Raw genomic sequence first — 24,058 nt, forward strand, 5'->3', positions numbered from 1 at the left:
GTGTTCTATTTTTCCGTTCAACTACTCCGTTGGATTGAGGAGTGTATGGAGCGGAAAAATTATGTGTGATGCCATGTTCATCACAAAAGTTGGTGAAACTTGAATTCTCAAATTCTTTACCATGATTAGTCCTTATATAGACTATGGTTTTATTTTTTTGATTTTGAATCCTTTTACATAAGGATGAGAAGGACTCAAAAGCATCACTTTTGGCTTTGAGAAATTCAGTCCATGTGAATCGTGAATAATCATCCACAACTACCAACGTATATGAGCAACCTCCGAGACTTTGTATTGGAACCGGACCAATAAGATCCATATGTAGTAGCTCGAGAGGTCTCGAGGTAGATACCATAAACTTTGCTTTGTGAGAAGCTCGAATTTGTTTACCAACTTCGCAAGCTTCACAAGTATGATCTTTATGATAGTTTAGTTTTGGTATACCTCGGACATGGTCTTTAGTTGATATATTCTTAATCAAATTCATGTTGGCATGTCCTAATCTTCGATGCCATAGCCATGGATCAGCATCTATAGTGATTAGGCATACGTTTACTTGCTTGCTCATGTCACATGTATACACATTTTTATTTCTAGGGCAAGTGAGAACCAAATTTCCAAATTTATCTAATATAGAACAATGAGTAGTGTAGAAAATTACCTTGTAGTCATTGTCGCATAGTTGACTGATGGAGAGAAGATTGTACCTTAACCCGCTGACCAATTGAACGCCGGAAATTTTAACTTTCCCATTTCCGATATCTCTGATGCCGACAATGTTTCCTTTACTACTATCACCAAATGTTACGCTCCCCGCGGTAACCTTTTTAATATTGTTCAAGAGTGACTTATTACCGGTCATATGTCTTGAACATCCACTATAAAGGTACCATATGTCTTGTTTTGCGGCAAGACAGACCTACATACATAATTAGTTAAATTTATAGGTACCACTTTGTCTTGAGGGTCCTGGGGTTAGTACATCATATATAACATTTGATTTATGAAAGAATCTAGGCATGGTATAATTATCATTAGGCATGTAAGTATTTCTAGATGCATAAGGCCTAGTTTGAGGTAGATAATACCTAGAGCTATCATGAAATCTTGATGGAGCATGATAAACATTATATCTATTATTAGCATGGTAATTATCATAAGCATTTCTACTAAGAGGTTGTTGCCTTCTAAATACATTACCATTTACATGATATTGTGTGTTTCTATTTTGAAACATAGTTGGTTGATGAGACCATTGTTGCCTTGGATTTTTATATTCCATATTTTTGTGAGGCACACGTTTATCATCTTTCTTGTATGATTCCTTGCGAATCCATACACGCTTCCCCTTAATTTCACCATTTTTGAATTTGCAATATTGAATGGTATGTCCCATTTTATTACAATAAGAACATTTATAAGATGGTGATTCAGGTGAAGTCTTTATTGGTGATATAAATCTCCGAGTATTTTCTTTAGGAGGAGAATTCTTATTATATCCCAAACCTTCATGATTATATAAGGTTTTTGTATGCACCATTTAATCCAACATCTTATTGCCTTTTGTAAATCTTTGAATGACTTTTTCAAGATTTTCATTTTCTTTCTTTAAGGCATCAATCTTGTTGTTAAGGATTCTTTCTTGATCCTTAACTTGAGCTATGAGTTTATAATTTTCTTCTTTTAACCTTACTGTGACGGCCTCAACCCCGGGGTCAGGAGTTGACGTCACAAAACACAATTACCAAAAATATAAATAACAAAATTATTATTAAAATATACTAACTTGACCCCGAACCAAGATCCGATCCAGGTTCAAGTATAATTCAGGTTCTCATTATTACAAACTCTTTATTCAATATCTAAGACACACTAACTCTATTCAGCAACTCCTCAGACCTCATGGTCGGATACAAACTACCTCAGAGGAGCCAGGTCCAGTAGGGGCGGGAATACGGGTCGGTCTGACTGATCTTCTAGGCATCTGTGAAATATACATAACAGTTTGTAAGGGTGAGCATAATACCTCAGCAGTACCAAATATGAATAACAGATTAAAACAGTAATGTAACAATAACGGGAACAGAGCTGTAATCATAATATTAACATTTCATAATGATAATCAAAGCAACTGGATATCACTAATTAACATGCTTTGTGAAAACAACATAGTAGTGTGCTGCGTAATACCAGAGTCCAATTTTAGCATGCTAATCATTTTATAAAATCGCTGTATCAATCAATCATGCTTTTATATAATTCACAAATCCCAATCAGATACATAGCGGATATGTGAAGACAGCTGATCAGGCTATCAACACCAGACGGCTCTAACTGCCATCCCATTTATCTGTTCCGGAACTCAGAGACTAGCTAGGTCTCTAACCTGCTGGACTAATTGGTTTTATAGTGCGCGCAACCGAATTCGCCTCTTACGCCACCTCAATAGGCCTACTATGGCCTAAATGTATCCCATATCTGACCGTTTTATCCAGTTTTCAAAACACTTGTACCTATCTCATTTTCAAAATCATTTATTTAATCAGCACACATATAAAATCCATTTCGCAAATCATTCCATTCAAGATAAGTACCTTTCGAAGTTACTTTTCCCCAAAACAATTTGAAAACAGTAATTTTATAACTACAGGGGATACATAACTTAAAACGTTTCTGTTCCAATACGAGAATAAACATTTAGCTATTCATATGCACTGAACCATAAAAGAATGGTCAGGGGTACTTGCCTTGCAACGCTTTACAAAACCCTAAGTAGCTTTCACACTGACTTTGATCCTGGAACAACTCGACTGGGATCTACAATTACCAAAATACCCTAATTAGTTATATCGAATGCTTGATATCCTCAAATCCCAATAAACCAAATCCGACAACCCGACTCGTATTATTATTATTATACACATAATCATGTAATCACATCTCTCGAACATAAATAGGGGTAACACGTAACACATAATTATGTACGATTACAAATATATTTTTAGAAAATTTTGGCAGCAACTTCTTTATTTATAAGACTACCTGTCGATTATAATCGACGTCAACAATTCTCAACAATCCATAACATTATTCCGTACAACCCAACACCAATCAAAATTAATTATTTAAATCCAAACATATTTTACATAATTATTTTATTTTATTTATTTATAGAATTTAGGACTCAGAACATCGTCATCACCGTCCACCGTTGACTCACCGAAGTTCATCGTCAACGGCGGCACAATTTATTGGCGCCCGATATATTACGGGTTCCCAAATAAATTATACCGATTATTGTAAAACCAATTCCAACATGAATAATTAATATCACGAATATTAATCAATAATTCCCTGCAGTAAAAGGAATTAAATTAAAATCTGCACAATCCAAACCAACAACACCCAAACGGCCCATCAAGGCCCAACAATAAAACTCAACTGTCAGGCCCAATAATAGGCCCAACAGAACCAACAGAATCGAGCCCAACAGAATCCAACACAGGGAAACAGCACAGCACAGGAACCAACACGACCACAGCACACACGCGCCGTGGCTCGCACTCACACACCGCAAATAACACACATAACTCACACACACGACACACACAACATACACACACAATCAAAACACACACACACAAGCATATACAGATGAACAGAGAAGCAAAACCGAGTGGCCGGAAAAAGAACCCACCGGAAAATGATGACGGCAACCGCACCGAGAAACAATAGGAGAACGAAAAAGAAAAAGGAGGAGGAAGAGGAAGAGTGGAGAGATGAGAGATAATGAGATATGAGAGAAGATAGACTGTAGAGAGATCGAGATAGAGAGACAATGAGCCGAGAACAGGGATGAAGGGGGGGTTTGTTAATTTTTTTTTTATTTACAATTGCTCCTGTTACAACACGTATCACAAAATTAAAGGATACGTGTCAATTCATTTATATATGAAATTGACACGTGTCCAAATATTAACCGGGGATCGAAAATTGCACTTATCGAACATCCGCGACATTTAAAATGATCCCAGAAATTCATAAAAACCATCTTAATATATTATAAATATCCTGAAGAAAATAAAAATGTAACTTTCGAAATTTTAAAATAATCTTTAAAACACACTTTATGCCCGCGTTTTAACAAATAACAAAACAACGCGCGGTTAAAATAACTTCCGAAAATTTCCAAAATAATTTTAAAATTCTCAGAATAATACGAACTTAATAAAATATAAGTTTCATAATTTTTAAAGATTCCCATAATTAAATATGGATTTTAGCATTTAACACACTCAGAAAATCATTTTAAAAAATGAATAATTAACAAAATATTGATTTCTCAATTTTATAAAGTCCTAAAAATAATTATTGAAATTATAAAATTAGAAAACCAATTTTAAAGACAACCCAAGTATTTATGGAATTAAAATTACAATAAAATCACTTTTACAAACAAAATAAAATCATGTAACTCACTAATAAATCATACAATTCAATTCCACATATCAACAAATCATAATTAATTAAGTACAATCAATACTGCTGCCAAAAACCATTATACACCTTCTATTTATTTACTTAAACATTTATTACACTTCCAAATAAAATAAAAATACACGAGTCGTTATATCCTTTCCCCCTTAAAAAGATTCTGCCCCCAGAATCTGACTCAACTAAACAAATGAGGATATTTATCAAGCATGTCTGACTCTAATTCCCAAGTAGACTCTTCTACTTGAGGATTTCTCCACAAAACTTTTACTATAGGAATTGACTTATTCCTAAGGACTCGTTCGTTACGGTCTAGGATTTGAACCGGTTGTTCTATATAGGACAAATCTGGTTGAAACTCAATCGGTTCGTATTCTATGACTTGATTCGAATTAGGAACATAGGGCTTCAACATAGACACGTGGAACACATTATGAATGTGCTGCCACTGTGGTGGTAACGCTATCTCATAAGCGACCTTTCCCACTTTCTTCAAAACCTCAAAGGGTCCTATGAATCTAGGGCTAAGTTTACCCTTCTGACCAAATCGTACTAACCCTTTCCAAGGTGATACCTTTAGTAACACCAGAGCTCCTATCTCTAAGTCCATGTCTTTTCTATGTAAATCCGCATATTTTCTTTGTCTATCTTGAGCTTCTTCCAACCTTTTCCGAATTAACACTATGGCATCCTTAGTCTGCTGAACCAACTCAGGACCTAACACTTTCTTTTCTCCTACCTCATCCCAATACAACGGTGATCTGCACTTACGCCCATACAAAGCTTCATAAGGTGGCATCCCTATACTGGCATGGTAGCTGTTATTGTACGAGAACTCAATCAAGGGTAGGTGCTCATCCCAATTACCCTTAAAATCTAAAACACAGACTCTCAACATATCTTCTATGGTCTGAATCGTCCTCTCACTTTGGCCATCCGTCTGAGGATGATAGGCGATGCTCATATTCAATTTTGTTCCTAAGCACTCTTGGAATTTAGTCCAAAACCTGGAATTAAATCTCGGGTCTCGATCCGACACTATAGAAACAGGAACTCCATGTTTGGTAACTATCTCATCCAAGTATAACTTCACTAGCCTTTCCAACGAATACCTTTCATTAATCGGAAGGAAATGCGCCGACTTAGTCAATCTATCAATGATTACCCAAATAGCATCATGATTCGCTCTCATCTTTGGCAATCCCACTACAAAATCCATAGCAATGTCTTCCCATTTTCATTGAGGAATCTCCAAAGGTTGTAACAATCCACTCGGTCGTTGATGCTCTGCTTTCACCATCTGACACACGTGATATTTACTTACCCAATTGGCAATATCCTTCTTCATTCCCGTCCACCAAAAATTTCTCTTCAAATCCTGGTACATCTTGGTACTACCAGGGTGGATAGAAAACCTAGAGTTATGTGCTTCCGGCAATACTTCGTTCTTCAACTCCGTTACATCAGGAATCCAAACTCTGGACGAAAACCTATATAAACCTTGACTATCTTTTTGAGTACACAACTCATCTCCTGTCAAAGTATCCAACTCTTGTTCCATAACTCCTTCTTGACATCTTCTAATCTTTTCCATCAAGGCCGGTTGGAAAGTAATTTCATATAGTTGCTCTTGACTTCCGTTAGATTCTCGAACTTCAATTTCCATTATTTCCAAGTCTCGTGCCAATTCCTCCGCAACCTTAGCCATATTCATCTTTTCCTTCCTACTTAAGGCATCAGCCACTACATTGGCTTTACCCGGGTGATAATTAATCGAACAATCATAATCCTTAATCAACTCCAACCACCTTCTCTATCTCATGTTCAGATCTTTTTGTGTGAATATATACTTCAGGCTCTTATGATCCGTGTAAATATTGCATTTCTCTCCATACAAGTAGTGACGCCATAACTTTAAAGCAAATATTATAGCCGCCAATTCAAGGTCACGAACCGGATATTTCTGCTCGTGAGGCTTTAGCTGTCTGGAGGCATACGCAATCACTTTGTCATGTTGCATTAACACACATCCCAATCCTTTCAAAGAAGCATCACTATAAATTACAAAGTTTCCCGTCTCATCTGGCAATGCTAGCACTGGAGCCGTCACTAGTCTTCGTTTTAACTCCTGAAAACTCTTTTCACACTTTTCCGTCCAAGCGAACTTCTCATTCTTCCTGGTCAACTTAGTTAGTGGGGATGCAATCTTCGAGAAATCTTTCACAAAACTTCGATAATATCCTGCTAATCCAAGAAAACTTCTTATTTCCGTTGGTGTCTTCGGTTGCTCCCATTTTAATACGGCTTCAATCTTTACCGGGTCTACTTTGATACCTTCTTTACTTATTACGTGACCAAGGAACTGTACTTTCGTCATCCAAAACTCACACTTAGAAAACTTAGCATACAATTGCTTTTCTCTTAACTTTTGAAGGGCAATCTGCAGATGTACTGCGTGATCTTCTGGGTTCTTCGAATATATGAGGATGTCATCAATAAATACAATAACAAATTTATCCAAATACTCTTTATATACCCTATTCATCAAATCCATGAAAGCCGCTGGCATATTTGTCAATCCAAACGACATTACTAGAAACTCGTAATGGCCATACCTTGTTCTGAATACAGTCTTGGGGATATCCTCTGGCTTTATTTTCAATTGATGATTGCCAGATCTTAAGTCAATCTTTGAAAAGTAACATGCTCCCTTAAGCTGATCAAACAAATCATCGATTCGTGGCAAAGGATACTTATTCTTTATCGTCAACTTGTTCAGTTCTCTGTAATCAATGCACAATCTCATACTTCCATCCTTTTTCTTCACAAATAACACTGGAGCACCCCACGGGGAAACACTAGGTCGAATAACTCATTTATCCAATAATTCCTGAAGTTGCTTAGCCAATTCTTTCATTTCCATCGGGGCCATTCGGTATGAAGCCTTAGAAACTGGTTCAGCTCCAGCTATCAAATCAATGGAAAACTCTATCTCATGATCAGGCGGCAATCCTGGTAATTCTTCTGGAAAAACATCAGGAAATTCTCTTACTATAGGGATCTCATCCAAAATGGGGATCTCTTTCTTGGTATCCACTACATGAGCCAAGTACGCTTCACATCCTTGTCTCAGCAATCTTCTTGCTTGCATCACTGAGAGAAACTTCCTATCTTGCCTCTGCCCTTGATAACTGATCCTTCTATTATCTGAGGTGTACATAACAACTCTCTTTTTCTTACAATCAATATTTGCCCTATATCGAGACAACCAATCCATACCTAAAATAACATCAAAGTCTCCCAACTCGAAGGGTATTAAGTCAACAGGAAACATATACCCCGAAATTTCTAGGAAACAACTAGGACAAAATTGCTTTACAGGTACTTTATCTTTATTAGCCACTTCTATAGTTAGAGGTTCGTCTAAGTCTTCTAACATCAATCGCATTTTATTCATACAATTCACAGATATAAAAGATTTGGACACTCCCGAATCAAACAAAACATTAACAGGTACGGAATTAAGAGTAAGCATACCTGCCACCACATCAGAATCATGAACTGGAGACTTCTGGGTCATCTTAAAAGTCCTAGCTCTCGCAATACTGGTTGCTGGTCCTTGGGACACACTCTTTCCAACATTACCTTGAGTCACTGACTTGCAATTCCTAGCTATGTGTCCCACCTTGCCGCAACTAAAACAAGTAACTCCTTGAATCTCAAACTTACACTCCATGGAATAGTGACCTTTCTGTCTACATTTAAAACAATTAACATTCTCTCGACACTGTCCACTGTGCTTTTTCCCACACGTCTTACAATCAACCACTGGCTTACTCATCCTCGTCGGGGCAGAGTTACCTGATGTTGTACCGGGCTTAACTTGGGGAAAGTTCTGCCCTTTAAACTTTTTATTCTTATTTTTGCCAAACCAACGCTGGAACTTTCGACTTGCTATTCCTGATTCTGACAATGCAGGTCCACTTTCATATTTCCTCTTCTTCTCACCCTGCTCCTTTGCAGCTAAATTCTGATCACTCTCTATCACCAAGGCAGCCTGGACTACCGAAGTATAAGTGTTAAGTTGTAAGGCTACAACCCCACTCCTTATTTCTGGCTTCAACCCTTGTTGAAACCGCTTCGCTCGTTGGACTTCTGAACTCACATATTCTGGTGCTATACGGGCCAACTCCGTAAACTTCGCTTCATATTCCGTGACACTCCTATTTCCTTGTTTCAGCTCCAAAAATTCCATCTCCATTTGACTTTGGAGACAGGCTGGAAAGTATTTTTCCAAAAACAATTCTGTAAATCTGGTCCAGGGAACTGGACCTTCTCCTTCTAAGGCTCGTGTAGATTCCCACCAATAATTCGAATCATTCCTCAGAAAATAACTAGCATAATCAGTTTTTAAATCCTCACTCACCTTGGTGAGCGCAAACGCCTTTTCCATTTCCTTTAACCATATCCTGGCAGCGACAAGATCTACTTCTCCTTTAAACTCTGGGGGCTTCACTGCTTGAAAAGACTTAAAACTAACACCTTGAATTGCCCCTCTCATCTTATGCTGCTGTTGAATTTGTAGTTGCTATTGTTGGATTTGCTGTTGTTGTTGCTGTATGAGCTGTTGTTGCTGTTGTTGTTGTTGTTGCAATTGTTGCTGCTGCTGCTGGAATTATTGTTATTGTTGGGCCAGCTGTACAGTCTGCTGACGCAACAAGATCATCAAGTCACTCATGGAAGGATCCCCAGCAGATCCGTTATTGGGCTGAGAATTTCTCTTTGGTGGCATCTCTTGAAACATGATAGTCATATATAAGAAAATGGATTGCTCCGGCAGTTTATATTTATGCATCAGGAGAACATTGCCACTAAGACAATATTCTCATCCCCCATTATAATTGGATCCGTCCTGAGTGAATGATTATAGTCTAAAAATTCCAGCAACAGAAACAACAATAATAATAACAACAATAATAATAGTAACGCACAATATATAAAAACTGAACAATAATATAAAGCAGCTGAACTACAGTAACCAACAGAATTCAACTAGTACAACTGAAAATCCAACTAAAAAGAACCATCCGAATACAAACCAAAATTGGCTGTCATAACAGCCTCGCCTACTACAACCTATCACAACATAATGTACATATACAAGGTAAACAACTGCAGAACTCCTGGAGGTCAACTCTAAGCTCTGCATCCCTCTACTGCAGCTCTGTCTAGCCACTACCACTGCCACCAATGGAACCTAGCTCAAACACTAGCCAGTTCACTAGGTCCTAATACTACACAGCTCTGAACTCTGAACTAATGAAACGATTGACAGATCTAGCCTCTCTACAGCCATCTGGGTCAATGCTCTCACACGGGCTCGCACCTCAGGGGAAGAGGCAGAAATACCCTGAAATGGTGCAATAGGTACCTGGTCCAACTGGGCAGCAAACTCTGGACTCTGATCTCTGATAAAGGAAGTATTCACCGCCCTATGAACATGATAAGAGATCGGTGAAGAAGTACCACTAGGGGCCACAAGAGGTACCGGAGGTCTCATCATGGAAGAACTGGGACCGCAGCCTGGAGGGAAATCCCTTACAGCAGACACAGACCTACGTACCCAACGGGGACGAGGACCAGATCCAGGGATGTCTCGAGGCACAAAAGAAGGAACTGGGGGAGGAGGTATAGGGGTCTCCTCAGTAACAGCATCGTGGGGTCTCTCAGAATCCGAGCCATCCGAATCAGAAGGACTCTCCCGAGATGGAGAACTCGAAATCGCAATAGGCCACTGCCAACATAATAAATATACAGGCAAGACACAACCAGGTCAAGGCAATTCTATCAAAACATTTAATAGATGCCAGGGTAACGCCGTCGGAACCATCGACTGACTCTAAAGGTTTGCTCCTCTATATGAGTTGCTGACTCACACTTAAAGACTCACGTTATCACCTACTTGACACAATCCCTAACCTGAATCAGGGACTTGAACCTGTAGCTCTGATACCAACTATGACGGCCTCAACCCCGGGGTCAGGAGTTTACGTCACAAAACACAATTACCAAAAATATAAACAACAAAATTATTATTAAAATATACTAACTTGACCCTGAACCAAGATCCGATCCAGGTTCAAGTGTAATTCAGGTTCTCATTATTACAAACTCTTTATTCAATATCTAAGACACACTAACTCTATTCAGCAACTCCTCAGACCTCATGGTCTGATACAAACTACCTCAGAGGAGCCAGGTCCAGTAGGGGCGGGAACACGGGTCGGTCTGACTAATCTTCTAGGCATCTGCGAAATTAACATAACAGTTTGCAAGGGTGAGTATAATAACTCAGCAGTACAAAATATGAATAACATATTAAAATAGTAATGTAACAATAACGGGAACAGAGCTGTAATCATAATATTAACATTTCATAATGATAATCAAAGCAACTGGATATCACTAATTAGCATGCTTTGTGAAAACAACATAGTAGTGTGCTGCGTAATACCAGAGTCCAATTTTAGCATGCTAATCATTTTATAAAACCGCTGTATCAATCAATCATGCTTTTATATAATTCACAAATCCTAATTAGATACATAACGGATATGTGAAGACAGCTGATCAGGCTATCAACACCAGTCGGCTCTAACTGCCATCCCATTTACCTGTTCCGGAACTCAGAGACTAGCTAGGTTTCTGACCTGCTGGACTAATTGGTTTTATAGTGCGCGCAACCGAATTAGCCTCTTACGCCACCTCAATAGGCCTACTCTGGCCCAAATGTATCCCATATCTGACCGTTTTATCCAGTTTTCAAAACACTTGTACCTATCTCATTTTCAAAATCATTTAATTAATCAGCACACATATAAAATCCGTTTCGCAAATCATTCCATTCAAGATAGGTACCTTTCGAAGTTACTTTTCCCCAAAATAATTTGAAAACAGTAATTTTATAACTACAGGGGATACGTAACTTAAAACGTTTCTGTACCATTACGAGAATAAACATTTAGCTATTCATATGCACTGAACCATAAAAGAATGGTCAGGGGTACTTGCCTTGCAACGCTTTACAAAACCCTAAGTAGCTTTCACACTGACTTTGATCCTGGAACAACTCGACTGGGATCTATAATTACCAAAATACCCTAATTAGTTATATCGACGTGCTTGATATCCTCAAATCCCAATAACCCAAATCCGACAACCCGACTCGTATTATTATTATTATACACATAATCATGTAATCACATCTCTCGAACATAAATAGGGGTAACACGTAACCCATAATTATGTACGATTACAAATATATTTTTAGAAAATTTTGGCAGCAACTTCTTTATTTATAAGACTACCCATCGATTATAATCGACGTCAACAATTCTCAACAATCCACAACATTATTCCGTACAACCCAACACCAATCAAAATTAATTATTTAAATCCAAATATATTTTACATAATTATTTTATTTTATTTATTTATAGAATTTAGGACTCAGAACATCGTCATCACCGTCCACCGTTGACTCACCGAAGTTCATCGTCAACGGCGGCACAATTTATTGGCGCCCGATATATTACAGGTTTCCAAATAAATTATACCGATTATTGTAAAACCAATTCCAACACGAATAATTAATATCGCGAATATTAATCAATAATTCCCTGCAATAAAAGGAATTAAATTAAAATCTGCACAATCCAAACCAACAACACCCAAACGGCCCAACAAGGCCCAACAACAAAACCCAACTGCCAGACCCAATAATAGGCCCAACAGAACCAACAGAATCGAGCCCAACAGAATCCAACACAGGGAAACAGCACAGCACAGGAACCAACACGACCACAACACACACGCGCCGCGGCTCGCGCGCACACACCGCAAACAACACACATAACTCACACACACGACACACACAACACACACATGCAATCACAACACACACACACAATCACAACACACACACAAGCATATACAGATGAACAGAGAAGCAAAACCAAGTGGCCGGAAAAAGAACCCACCGGAAAATGATGACGGCAACCGCACCGAGAAGCAATAGGAGAACGAAAAAGAAAAAGGAGGAGGAAGAGGAAGAGTGGAGAGATGAGAGATAATGAGAGATGAGAGAAGAGAGACTGTAGAGAGATCGAGATAGAGAGACAATGAGCCGAGAACAGGGATGAAGGGGGGTTTGTTCATTTTTTTTATTTACAATTGCTCCTGTTGCAACACGTATCACAAAATTAAAGGATACGTGTCAATTCATTTATATATGAAATTGACACGTGTCCAAATATTAACCGGGGACCGAAAATTGCACTTATCGAACCGCCGCGACATTTAAAATGATCCCAGAAAATCATAAAAAACCATCTTAATATATTATAAATATCCTGAAGAAAATAAAAATGTAACTTCCGAAATTTTAAAATAATCTTTAAAACACACTTTATGCCCGCGTTTTAACAAATAACGAAACAACGCGCGGTTAAAACAACTTCCGAAAATTTCTAAAATAATTTTAAAATTCTCAGAATAATACGAACTTAATAAAATATAAGTTTCATAATTTTTAAAGATTCCCATAACTAAATATGGATTTTAGCATTTAACACACTCAGAAAATCATTTAAAAAAATGAATAATTAACAAAATATTGATTTCTCAATTTTATAAAGTCCTAAAAATAATTATTGAAATTATAAAATTAGAAAACCAATTTTAAAGACAACCCAAATATTTATAGAATTAAAATTACAATAAAATCACTTTTACAAGCAAAATAAAATCATGTAACTCACTAATAAATCACACAATTCAATTCCACATATCAACAAATCGTAATTAATTATGTACAATCAATACTGCTTCCAAAAACCATTATACACCTTCTATTTATTTACTTAAATCTTTATTACACTTCCAAATAAAATAAAAAAACACGAGTCGTTATACTTAGAGCTTCATTTTTAAGCTCATTGATTTCTAATAGCTCTTTTTCTTTATCAAGATTGTTTTTATAAGATGTTTCTATATCTTGAACATTTGATTCATTTAGAATCTTTAAGTTCAATAGATCAACGTGAAGTTTACAAATATTATCATTCAATTGTATCTTTTCACGTTCCATCTCTTCGTCTTTGAGAATTAATGATATATTCTCCATTTCAAGATTGAGTATGTTTTCTTGAAGTTTATTTACCTCAATCTTGATGAGATGGTTTTGATCTTTTAGAGATGTAATCTCATTCTCATCTTGGACTTTTGAGTCCATCATCCGAGTATATTCTTTATTTTGAGTATGATGAATTTCCTCAATTTTCATCTTCTCGGACCATAACAAATGAAACCTTTGTTCAACATCTTTATATTTATTCTTATAATTTATTACAAGTTCAATTAAATCATGCTTATTCATATCTACGAGAGATAAATTAGATTCATCTAATAAAGATTTAATTGAGACATAGTTAGGTGTTACCTCTTGATTTGAAGAGGAGATTTCCGTTGAGGTGGTTTCATCTCCGAGAGCCATCAAGCATAGATTGACCACTTCTTCACTAGCTTCCGGAGCTTCTTCATCTTCACTTAGATCCCAACCATTTTCGGCCACGAGACTTCGTCCCTTTGAAAGTTTAGGACATTCTCTTTTATAATGACCGAGTTGTTTACACTCGAAACACACATCTTGTGTTTCCTCCGGAGATGATTCTTTGGGTTTTGGAGGAGTGTAAACCGGATGGTTTGTAGAGGCATTGGCATTGCTATAGGTATTTATATTTTGGTTGCCTTTGCCTTTATTGTAGCTCGTTGACGGATAATTACTCTTATAATTGGAAGAATAATTTTGAGAGTAATTTGGCCTTCCATTTGAGTTAAAAACTCTTTGTTGATTATTTGATTTTAGGAAGCCCTTTCCATATCTTTGAGCTTTGCTTTGAAGCACACGACGAAGTTGTCTCGTGAGTAGAGCAATTTCACTCTCATCGAGATTTTGGAGTTCCTCATTTAACTCTTCGTCGTTTTCATCTTCATCAATTAATATGGCCTTTAGAGCCATATTTTTCTTTTTATCCTCCATCTTTGGAGCAACCTTTTCCGGAACATTATCTTCTTCGTAAGCACGAAGATTTCCGAATAGGTTATCAATCTTATACTCATTTAAGTTGTGCATCTCTTTTATAGTAGTGACTTTAACCTTCCAACTAGGAGGTAGAGATTTGAGCACTCTTCTATTCTTTTCATTTTGAGTATAATTCTTTCCAAGTTGAGATAACTCATCGATTATACGAGTAAATCTTGTTTCTATATCGATGATATTTTCTCCTTCTTGGAGTTTAAAGTTCTCATATTCTTGGATCAATGTATCCATCCGAGAATCTTTTATATCAGTGGTTCCTTCATAGGTTACCACTAATTTGTTCCACATTTCTTGTGCCGACTTGCAATTATTTACTCTTTTATATTCTTTTTCTACAAGTGCACTTGTGAGAACCATTTCCGCCTTTGCGGCTATATTCATTTTGGCTTCTTCCTCAAAGTTGTATTCACTAACCTTCTTTTCGACGATGGTGTCATCGATAGTTTTGGTAGGAATGCGAACACCGTCTTCGATAGCCATCCAAACTTTGACTCCTTGAGATCTAGCATAAATTTGAAACCTTGTTTTCCATGTTGCAAAGTTGGTGCCGTCAAATAGAGGAGGTCGTGAGCTAGATAGACCTTCACCACATCCAACGGGATTAATATACGCCATTCCGGATCACTTTTTGTTGTGAATTCAAACTACAAACCAATAAGAGCCACATGTTTAATCTCTTCGAGTCTCCTCCATGTGCATTATATATTAATGTATATAATTTCCCCTTCATTTTTAATTTGACTTTTTCCGTTAGTCGGTTAACTTTTTTCAAAAAATTACGTCAACATAGTTTTTTAAGTCAAGATATCTACAAGTCACATATCAAGTCATATAGAGAAGTCATTCGAGAACTCCAGAATGACTTATCGAGAAGTCCAAAATGGCTTATAGAGAAGTCTCAGAGATATCGACAAGTCTAATGAAGATATGAAGAGTGGAGATATCGACAAGTCAAATTATCATTAGAGATCTCAGAGATATCTACAAGTCAAAATGTATATAGAGATCTCTGAGATATTGACAAGTCATTTATGCATAATAAAGATTTCAGAGATATCGACAAGTCAAAATGAAGATACGGAGATTGGATATACCGACAAGTTAATTTCTCATTAGAGATCTATGAGATATCGACAAGTCAAAACGCATATAGAGATCTCAGAGGTATCGACAAGTCATTTCTACATGCAGATATTTGGAGACCTCGACAAGCCAAGTTCACTTATAGAGAACTCAGAGACCTCGATAAGTTAAAGACACAAATAGAGAACTCAGAGATCTCGATAAGCCATTATACTTATCGAGATGTTAGTTCTCTATACAACTAACTGGAGATTGTAAGGTCCCGTCTGAGGGCTATTTTAAGCTAGAAGGGGGGTTGAATAGCTTAATTACCAATTTAAAAATTGTTGTGGTATTTTAAAAATATTTTATCCCTTTTTAAAACTTTACCGAGTGGTTATGCAGTTTATATGTGCGGAAGATAAAGTGCAAGGAAAGAAAATACCACACGGTGATTTTATCCTGGTTCGCGATGGCGCAACCTCTAATAGATTCGCTCACCCCTACTCCAGTCCTCGAGCTCCTCTCCCGGACTCGGGATTTTCCCTTATAATAAACTCACTCCTTTAATAGGCGGAGAAGCCTTTACACCCTTTACAAGTATTTATCTTGGTGCATAACACAAGGGTCACCACCTCAAAATAAATGTATTACCTACACAACTTATCTTAGACAATAACTCCCCGCTATTTCTTCAAAGTTATTGTAGAGCCTTTGTGTGGACTTGGCTTCCTTAGCTTTTGCCGGTCTTGGATCTTAGTGATCCGGTCTTGGGTCTTTCCTCTTCTTCACGATGCGAAGACTACTAACTCCCCGTTAGTACGTCTAGGACTTGGGTCTTAGAACGAGAATCACCTCACGTCACTTCACCTCACTACAAAACTAACAAGACAATCCACGAAACAAAACAAGTAGGAAAAAAATTGTTTTGAACTAGTATGTTACTGTACTAGCCCACAAGTAGTATAATATCCGAATAAGAATATTAAAACTAATTAGTTATACTTGACTTAAAATACAACAAGATGGTCAAGTATATTTATATTTACTCCTTTATAGGTTTAATAAAGTTGTGGAGTAATATGAGAAGTCCCTTTTTATATCAAGCATTTATGGCTTATGACTTCTTTAGTATTCTTCTTCTTTCGATTAAGTATTTATGGATCGAAGAATACTTTAATTACAACCTCGGAGTTGTAATTTTACCTTTAAGTATATTAACTTAAGGTTTTAAGGTATACTTGTATATTGACGATTATACGGTCAAAGTATACTCTTTTAACTTCAAGCACGTTTATAAGATTTATGAGTCTTAGCCAAGATCCAGTTAAATAAGTACAAGTAATTGGCTTAAGATTGTGCTTTCGAAGTTTGGACGAGTAATTACGAGTATTTTATAGATATCGTAGTATAACCCCACGGAACACTAAAGATGTTAGAAGGGGCTTATACGATCTGACTCATAATTGTTTATATACACGATATGTGTTAGCCAAGATCCAATTAAATAGCGTAAATTAATTGGCTAACTCGTGGATTTGATTCGTCCTTAACTTTAACGGATGATTACGAAGTAGTTTATATGGAACACGCTATAATCCCCCAGAACACTAAAGGTGATAGAAGGGATTACACTTTTACTTTGTAATATTTTATATGTACGTTATTAGTTAGACAAGATCCAGTTAAAGAGCGTTAAGTAATTGTCTAACTCGTACGATCTGTTTCAAGATTTGACAAATTACGAAGTGTTTATATGAGACAAGTAATAATCCCCTGGAACACTAGAGATGATAGAAGGGATTACACTTTTACTTCGTAATTATTTTATGAGCACGAATGAATGTTAGCCAAGATCCAATTAAAGTGCAAGAAATAATTGGCTAACTCGTACTTGTGTCAAATATAATCTTCCCTTGGAGATAAAGTACTTTTCTTTGTAGATCTTCTCGTTGGAATGATTTTTTACGAAGATCAAGTACTTATTCGAATTCCGAGTTCGAATCTAAGTTCTCCCTGGGAACTTCCTTTATAAGAGAGCTTGTATTAGAGCTTAAGATGAAGTAGAGAATTTAGGTACAAAGCTTAAATACAAATAACTCAAATAAGAAGCTAAAACTAACCACTTTTGACAAATGGTCGGAAAAGTTTGCCGGAAAAATTCGCCGGAGGTTCGGCCGGATTTTGGCTATTGGCCGAACTTGGGCAGCCCTTCGGGTGGCCGGGAAGTGGTAGTGGATGAGCTCACTTGGTGGGATAAAGCTTGGTTGGGTGAAGCTAAGCTTGGGTTTCAAAAACCTTGTATATATGTAAGTATATAGAAGAGAGAGAAGGTTTTTGAGAAGAAGTATGTGTATAGAATTTGAAAAAGATGAAGAGAGGCACTTCTTGAAAAAATCCCAGCAAGTATTTGGCTCTTTAGCTTGAATAAATAGGGTTGGGGTGGGGGTTTATTTATAGGAGAATTGGGTGGAATGAATGGTGAAGATTTGAGAAGGAATGGATGGTGGATGGAGTGTATCACATGGATTGATGACATGGCAAGTAGGTTGTGTTTCTTTGCAAGTGGGAAGGAAGCACAAGCTAGTAATCATTCAAATCTCAGCTGATATATATATTAAATATATATTTTCCTTTTCTTTTAATCATTCCTCAATTACTTTAATTAAGGATTAAGCACCATTAATTATGACCACCCCAAAAACTCTTAAATAAATACCATAAAAAATATGATAATTACTTAAATAATATAAAAAATGATGTCCTGCAAGTTTTGGTCAACTTTAGTCAATGGTAGCTAGGTCAAACTTGGTCAAATGTGGGACCAACTGCCTCGATTTTTGTGCTCGGACAAAAAATCTCTGAAAGCTACAAATTTTTTACCATACTTAGAAAATACCATTTAAATGATCCATACCAAATTTCAAGTCATTCTAGCATGTAGAAATATTTTATCTAAAATTGGAACTGTTAAGTCAGCCTTTCTTCCGAGTAAAAATACCATTGGTCTTGAATTAAAGGAGATGGATATTTTGACCAAAGTTTTGACTTGTATAAATACTTAAAATATATTTCCTAATATATGTGATATATTTGGGTGATAGGAAATGTGTTTGAGTATTTTTTGAATAATTTTCTCCGAGAAATGCTGATATTACGAAACGGGAGAAAAATACTGTAAGTATACATAATTGAGTTGCAGAACTGGATATTAATATTCCAATCATGAATATTAATAATCTTTGAATAAAAACTCTTTTGATTATATGTAGAGATATATTTTAGAGCGAAGAGTTTAAATATTTTTGATATAGCACGAGACTTCTAAAGAATATTTCTGATATATTCTTTATTCGAGCTTGTTGCCCATATTCTTGTTGCAACACAGATCTAAAAAATATCATATCTTGATATTTCTTCTTTGATCATATTGCCTTGGAGATATATTCCATAAAGATATAGTTTTGATAATTTGCAAGAATGGAATATCACTTTTATCTGTTTAAAAGACATGATTTTGCTAGTTTGACTTTTTGACTTTGATTTGGATCAATTAAATTCATGTCCTAATGTAGAGGATCTACGTGTTCTTAATTTTATGTTTAATCGTACAAATACCAAAATAAATAATATATCGAAGATATCCTTTCAGAGATCTTGATATGAACCTCCAGTACAGAATGTAGACAAGTTAAAGATTCAAGATTATCAATCAAAAAACGATCTAATTACTTAGATTGAAAAGTCTACAAAAACAGCTTGAAGAGTGCAAGATCAAGGGTCAAGATTAACTGAAAAAGGAAGGTCACAGACCTACAAGATTTGCAAGGATCCACTAAGCCATAAATGGAAAGCTTTAGAGATAACTTAAAGTAGGGTTTAGTACATCTTATTGCATGATGTGTAAACCTGTAATTACTAATCTATAAAGTAAACATTGGTCCTTTGTTTTAAAAAGTAACAAACATATCTAAATTTTCTAGTATTCTCTCAAGAAAGAAGCTGAGTTCTCATATTCTTAAGAACCCAGGAATTGTAGCAAGACATACTTATTTTTAATACAAATTAAGTGAATTTTGAAATATTGTGTTTATTGTGCATGTTCTTTATATTCTGCTAAACATAGTATCTCTACAATTAAACTGCTTTGTTCACCACCTTTCCAAATCAGTTTTAAAAAGCCTAAAAATCAAGAAAATGTATTCAACCCCCCTGTGTTGCACTCAATATCCAACAAGTGGTATCAAAGCAAAATATGAAAGAAAACAGATAAAGATCTTGGAAGTATGAGCGCACAAAAGATAAGTAGTATTAAGGTACCAGCCTTTGACAGAATCAACTATACACTTTGGAAAAAGAAAATGATGTTGTTTATAAGAATGGCCAATCCATTATACATCCAGATTCTCAAGAAAGGTCATTTCACCCCATGGAAAGGGTAGATGAATCTACATATGGAGACATGGTCATCCCAGCTCATTTTGCACCTAAGGACCCTTCAAAATACACTGAATCTGAGAAAGAAAATGTCTTTCTAGATAGTGGCCTGCAATTAATTCTTATAGAGTCACTTGACAATGTCATGTACAACAACACTGTCAACTGTGACACAACTAAACAGATCTTGGAGAAAATAGAGATTTTGTGTGAAGGTATAGAGGAAGTTAGATCCAACCAAAGGAGAACACTGGTGTCCCAGTATGAGGGATTCATGGCAAAGCCCAAAAAAGAAATTAATGAAGTTTTTGAGAGGTTCAATAAATTGATAAATAACTTGCAGCTACATGATAAATATTATGAAGCTGATGAGGTTAACCTGAAGATCCTACATAATAACACTGGAAGTTATTATGGAATCCTGAAAACTTGTGAACTTGAAATGCTGCAAACAAAGTCATTAAAGGCAAACCATGGACATATGGTTGATGGTTCCATCGCCTTAGTTGTACATGACAATGAAGAAAGTGAAGATGAGCAAGATGATCAAGTTTCAGTTATTCAAGCTGTGGAACAAAAGAACAAAGGACCTCAGAAACAAGTTGTTTTAGAACTGGAGGAAGATGAATACTACACCTTGGATAAGCTAGATGAAATGGACCAATCCATGGCTTACTTAGCTAGGAAATTTTCTAACATTAGAGTCAAGAAGCCAAGGTTTTTCAAGAACAAGAAACAGTCTTCCAACAACAACAGTTGGAAACCAAAAGGTCAGTATAACTCAGCTAGCAAAGTTGGCTACAAAATTGGATCTGTGGACAGATCAAAGATAAGGTGCTTCAACTGTGATAAGTTGGGCCATTTTTCTATTGAGTGCAGGATTCCCAAGAAGGTGAAGAAGGACAATGCATATTTGGAATTAGAGGCAAAGTATGAAGCTCTCTTGAAGAAACAGTCTAGAAAAGTTTATATTACAGAAGGCAGGAGTTGGGATGATACTGATGATGAAAATGAGAATGAAGAGTTTAGAAACTATGAATAATGGCTATTGAGCAAGAAGAATCATCCTCATCAAAACCAGAGGTACCAACTCTTACTACCACTGATTTAAATATAAGCCAATATAAAGAAACTATTGAAAAGATGAGTGTGGAGGTGTTTCACATCCATACTAGCATGGTGGCAGCTACTGAGGAGGTTAGTAGGCTATCAAAAGCTAATGAGAAGCGTGATATTGAGAAGCAAGATTTGGAGCTACAGCTTGTTGAATTTGAAATTGTCAAGCAGGAAAATGAATATTTGAAGAACAAGCTGGAGTGTGCTAGTGAAATAGAAGTTGTATTGAGGGGAAAGATAGAGAAGAATAAAGTGAAGTTGAAGTTTTTCAGGAATGCTTCTCAGTTAGTTGGTCAGTACCATGAGAAGAACATTAATAGTGATTTTGAAAATGAAGCTGAAGTCAACACAAGCAACAGAATGAACGAAGAGTCAACTGAACAAGTGAATCATGATAATGGAAGTTCATCTCAAACACCTGAATTTGATAGCACAACTCAGGGGGAGAAAGAGGAGAAAGTTCTGCAAGTCATGCCAATGATGAAAAAGATGCAGAAAATTCAAGTCAACAAACTCACACTAGGAAATGGGATATGAGTCACACTAAAGAAGCAATTATTGGTGATCCAGATGCTGGAGTGAGGACAATAAGTGCAACTGCTAATAAATGCCTACATGCATGCTTTTTTTCACAAGTTGAGTCTAAGAAAACTGAGGAACTCTACTTGATATTGATTGGATATCTGCTATGCAAGAGAGCTAAATCAGTTTGAAAGAAACAAAGTTTGGAAGTTGTTTCCTGCACCAAAGAACAGAAGTATAATTGGAATAAAGTGGGTGTTCAGGAATAAAATGGATGAAAATGGGATTGTAACAAGAAATAAAACAAGGTTGGTTGCAAAAGTATACTTACATGAAGAGAGAATTGATTATGATGAACCTTTTGCTCCAGTTACGAGACTTGAAGCAACAAAAATCTTTCTTGCATTTGCTGCACACTCAAACTTTAATGTGTATCAAATGGATGTAAATAGTACATTCCTAAATGGTGAGTTAGAAAAATAAGTTTATGTTCAACAACCATCTAGCTTTAAAGATCCTGAATTTCCAGATTTTGTCTACCAACTTCTAAAGGCTCTCTATGGACTAAAGTAAGCACCCAGAGCATGGTATGGCACTGTCAAATTTTTTGCTTAAACATGGTTTCACTAGAGGAACTATTGATAATACCCACTTCTATAAGCAGCATGGTGGTGATATGATCCTAGTTCAGATATGTGGATGATATCATTTTTGGTTCTACTAATGAAAAGCTATGTCAAAGATTCTCAAAACTCATGCAGAGTGAATATGAAATGAGTATGATTGGAGAGTTAAGTTACTTTCTTGGACTTCAAGTCAGTCAAAGAAGTGATGGAATCTTCATCAGCCAAATCAAGTATGTTAAAGATTTATTGAAGCAGTTTGGCATAGTGGATTGTTCACCTGCATCAACACCTATGTCTACAACTACAAAGTTGGATAAAGATAAGAAAGAAAAAAGTGTAGACATTTCAGGTTATATAGAGATTATTGGATCTTTGTTGTATTTGACTGCTAGTAGACCAGACATTGTGTTTGCAACATGTCTGTGTGAAAGATTTCAAGTCAATCCAAAGGAATCACATTTTATGGATATGAAGAGAATTTTCAGATACTTAAAAGGGACTCCAAACTTGGGATTATGGTATCCTGAGGGAACAAGATTTGAAGCTGTTGGATACATAGATGCAGATTTTGCTGGATGCAGGATTGACAGAAATAGCACTAGTGGAAGCTATCAATTTCTTGGATAAAGACTTATATCCTGGTGTAGCAAGAAACAACAGTCTGTGTCAACTTCCACAGTTGAGGTTGAATACATAGCTGCTGGAAGTTGTTGTGCTCAAGTGCTTTGGATTAGAAATCAGCTAATGGACTATGGCCTAGTGTTACACATAATTCCAATTATGTGTGACAATAATAGTGCTATATCTATTGTGGATAATCCATTTAATCATTATAGAACAAAGCACATTGATGTACGGTACCATTTTATTATAGAACATGCTGCAAATGGTACCATTGAGCTCATTTTTGTTCCAACAGAAAAATAATTAGCTGATATTTTTACTAAACCTTTGGATGAAGCAACTTTCACTAGACTTGTTGGTGAAATTGGAATGTTACATTATTCATCCTAAAGGCAAAAACTCAGCTAATGTGTTGCAGCAGATTGATTTCTAATAAATCAAAATTAATTTAATTTAATTAGAAATGGAATATGAGTTATAAATATTTCAGAAATCGTTGTATATCTATTTTTCAAAATTTAGCTTGGAATTTTTCAATTATGAGAAAACTGTCTAAATGTTAATCTACATTTTCAATATATGAAATTAACATAAGACAGAATCAAAAAGAACAAAAGTATATAGAGAACTGAGTTCTCGACAAGTCTAACTGAGTTCTCAACAAGTCATTTTGAGACTTCTTGAGTGAGTTCTTGAAAAGTCATTTTTCTAACTTCTCGAAGGACTTCCTCGATAAGTTATTGTAGAGATCTCGATAAGTGATAATTCACAGATTTCTCTACAAGTATAAATTTTAGATTTATCAACAACTTAGAACTAAGATAATTTAATTTAATGAATTATTTTGGTAAAATACTTTTGATAAAATCATTCTAATTTTATTTTGATTTATTCAAGACAAACTGTGTATTTATTTGACATCTCGATAAGTCATTTTCTAGTTCTCGATAAGAGTCAGGAAAATGACATATCGATATGTATCTATTCTCTCAATATGACTTCTCGATAAGCAAATTCT

This window comes from Apium graveolens, chromosome 11, assembly GCF_009905375.1.
Source record: "Apium graveolens cultivar Ventura chromosome 11, ASM990537v1, whole genome shotgun sequence".
Taxonomy (NCBI): domain Eukaryota; kingdom Viridiplantae; phylum Streptophyta; class Magnoliopsida; order Apiales; family Apiaceae; genus Apium; species Apium graveolens.